Below are 4,003 nucleotides of genomic sequence, written 5' to 3'. Positions count from 1 at the left end.
ATGATAATAACAAACATTATAATCATATAATGTCTTGTATTAATGTATGAAGGTAGATGAATATAATTAATTTCAATTCAAAGAAATGAAGTGTGTAAAGTGTACTTTATATTTTCATGATTTTCGTGACTTTACATTTGGTTTATGTTGCCCCTTTTCCACAGGAAGGTATTTATTGTTTTTGCATATTTAGCTCTTGATGTGTTTTGGTATTTTTGAGCATTTTGCTGTAGTACCTGCATAATTTAATTCAAGAGCCGAAGAGCTGTTTGCCCATTACTAGTTTGTCTATCTTTTAACATTAAAGAAAAAGTATACATAGTAAAAGGAATTACTTGGTTTCGTAGTTCCTCCTATTTATTTTCTTATGCACACAAAAGTAAGTTTTTCCGTTCAACCATAGCACTACAGCGAAAAGCAAAACGTCATGGCAAATACAATTATGCTTTATTCCAATACACATTGCTAATTTTTCATTATTATTACATTTATTCAGCATAATATCTTCAAAGGTTTCATGATTTAATTTGCAATCTTCTGGCCTGAAATCTTTTCCTGCTACACTGAAGACTCTCTCAGCGTGTGCAGAGAAAGCTGCAGCCAAAGGGTTGGCATCCTCTGATAAACATGGTTGGTTCAGGTATCGGTGACATTATGTGAACCTTTCATGGCAGGAATAGGGACTAGTTTGACTTTTGATGCAGGAAAAGTGTTTGGGACTGTTAGGTTGAAGAAACAGTTGTTAATCATTTCTGTATGATCAGCAATGAGTGTAAATATATATGTATACGTTATTTCTTATCTTCTAGCCACATACTCTTAGCTATTGTACTCTAAGTAGGTGGTTAACAGCTGCCTACTTAGATAAGAATCTCACTTCCCTCTCTTGCGCCCCCCATTGACTATAAATAAAGAAGACAAGGGGAACCACCCTTTGTAACACATTCTGCTGTAGTTTGCATTGCAGAGAGTGTGGGTACCCTTGCAAGTAAAACTGTAACCTGTGTGTGTCTCATAAATGTGGAGTTGGGGTGGAAACGCCGGGCGCTTTCCCCAACATAGAATTTGGTCCTTCGAGCCGGATCCGAGGAACCCCGAAGACGTCTCCAGTACGCCGAGAGAAGCGACACCGAAGTCTGTCGACAGCCACTCGAAGTCGGGTGCAAGAAAGACCTGTGATGTGAATTCGTCATCAGGCCGGTGGTTAGAACTGCGCTCGACGTCTGGTGATGTCTGAAGGACCTCGGTGACGGATCAGAGAGCACACTATACAGGTGAGAGATATGGCACCTAAGTGAGTAGGTGGCCAAGTGAGAGATACGGCACCTAAATAAGTAGGTGGCCAAGACATGCATGTGGTTGAGGTTAGCCGAAATTAACCGGGAGAGAAAGTAGGCGTTGTTGGAAATATATACAGTGTTGTATGTGGATGTGTTTTTATAGGTTTTAGATTAACCTACACGATCCACCCTAAAAGCAACAACATACTGGTGACTGAAGGATCAAGGACGGGTTTCATCCCTGAAAACTAACACCGCTGCTCTAATAGGGAGCAGTAGAAGGCCGTGTTAGTGTCCTCCTGAGGTCTCATGCCAGAGACTTGCTTTTAGGATTTTTTATTTTTTGTAGTGTATCCATTAAAAGGTAACAATGGGGAAGAATCAAAGTAAACAAATGGAACTAGAGGGAGATGAGAAGTTTATGGAAGGATATAAGCCAGGATCAGGACAAATAAGTAGTCAGAGATGGAGGAAAAAAACATGGGTTTGAAGGAAAACTCCACACTCCAGATATATTAAAATTACAGGGAAACTTAAAACTGGAGATGTTACAGACTACCAATAAGAAAGAAGGTAAAGACAGAAAAAAAGAATATGTTTTTTCTGATGCATGGTTAGAACAGAGTAAATTAAGAGATAATAAAAGACAGCAAAAAAAGGGAAATAAGGAGAAAAAATTACAGGCGACTTTAATTACACTAGATGAGGAGACGGCAACAAAATCTTCTGCCGCTCCAGTTCCCTTACTGCCCCCACAAATTCCAATGATTGCGCCTGCACCAGTTCCAGCTGTAAATAGACGACAAATAGGAGGAGGGGAATCATCTCGAATGATGACCCGAGGGTCTAACCCTTCTCTGTATCCGTTAAAGGATCTGGAGACAAGTAAAGTACGCTGGCATCCAAAAAATGACACAGAACAGGAAGACTGGGAGAATGATTTGGTGTGTCCACTCGTAGAAGTGGCAAATCCAAATCGAGGCCCAAATAATGCAGGACCCGAAACTATGTTAGTATATAGACCCTGGACCGCTGAGGATAGAACAGCGGCTTTAAAAGGAATACCCCCGGTTGAAGAAGGGGTACCCGAGTTTTGGACTGCCATCCTAGAATTACAAAGTAGTTTTCATTTGAACGGCAGGGAAATGTATAGATGTCTCAGACAGTTGTTTACCCATAAATGGGGACGTGTAGCGGGAGACTTCACAGGACATGGTAATAATGATGAAGTCTTAGCACATGACTCGCAGGAACTCATACAAGCATTACGAGACTTGCGAAACAGGGTAGAGACAGCCTTCGTAAGACGCGCAGACTATGGACGAATAGCGCAATGTAAACAAAAAGATGGAGAGGAACCTGAGGATTTTATGGATAGAATGAGAGTTGTATTTAGAGGAAACTCAGGGATCCCATTTGATGAAGAGGCAGTAGGAGTGTACCAACAACAGCTAAAACGAGCTTTTGTCGCAGGCCTAAAGCCCGAATTGCGAAAATATCTTGACAAACATTGGGTACATCAGAATACTGGTTCAGTCCAACAAGCACTATAATATGCTCAACACGCGCAGAAAGCGCAGAAACAGGAAAAGACAGACACAATATTCAGCGCCTCAGAAGTAGTAGCGCTAGTGCAAATGAATCCTCCGGGGAGGGGAGGATTCAGAGGAAGGTCAAGAGGCCGAGGAAGGGGGAGAGGTGTTTTCAGAAACAATTACAGGAATTCGTCTCAGCAAGATAACATTTGCTGGACATGCAGGAAACCTGGACACTTAGCTAGGAATTGTAGAGTAGGGAAACAACCATATAACCCAAACTCCATTGAAAACAATGATCAATGACCCCCCTCGGAGGCCCCTGTTACCGACACCATCCGAGGCAAAACAGAGGTGATTTTAAGAAAGGAAACGGAGGTCACTTTACAAGACCTTTTAGATAAGGAAATAGATTTACAAGCAGTGTGTCAGTTATTAGCAGAAAGGCAGTGGGAAACCTTGCCAAGTCGGAAGTTAGTCATAAACGGCAAAGTATATGAATGTCTGTGTGACACTGGAGCATGTAGGACTGTCCTAACCTCCAGTCCTCCCGGAGTCACATATTCTTCATCAGTCATAAATATAAAAACGGCAGGAGGTCAGACAGACAGACATCAGTTAACAAACCCAGTTGCAGTAAAAGATAAGGAAACTGGACTTGAATGTCAAGCACAGGTGTTAATAAGCCCTTCTTGTCCTGTTAACTTGTTAGGCCGAGACCTTATGGTACAAATGGGCATTAGCGTGGTTGCCACAGCCACTGGCATGAAAGCAATCGTAAATGAAGAAGCTTATGTTGTGCAAGGAACCACAACACCACAATATTACTGGTCTCTGGACCTAGGGGGAACTGCACAGACACGAGAATTATTGCGGAAAACTAGAGAAAAGCAGTCCCCTAGACAGGCCCAGTTCATGCCTGACGATGCCTTACACGTCACTATGTGGTACAAAGACACCCTTGGACCAGATTATGTCTATGACAAAACGTTTCATGCCCTCCAAGACACTTGTATTACCTTACAACATATGTATGTTAACCCCACCACTGGGTTTTCAGCAGCCTCAGTCATTTTATCTAACAAGCAACAGGCTGTATTTAGAGAGAGAACACCACACGTATCTCTTTCAAAACCACCCCAGATGCAGTGGAGAGATGTAGAGATGTTCTTACGAGATTCTATGCAC

The sequence above is a fragment of the Brienomyrus brachyistius genome, unplaced genomic scaffold, assembly GCF_023856365.1.
Source record: "Brienomyrus brachyistius isolate T26 unplaced genomic scaffold, BBRACH_0.4 scaffold267, whole genome shotgun sequence".
NCBI classification, from domain to species: domain Eukaryota; kingdom Metazoa; phylum Chordata; class Actinopteri; order Osteoglossiformes; family Mormyridae; genus Brienomyrus; species Brienomyrus brachyistius.
Note: the sequence above shows the minus strand (reverse complement) of the source record.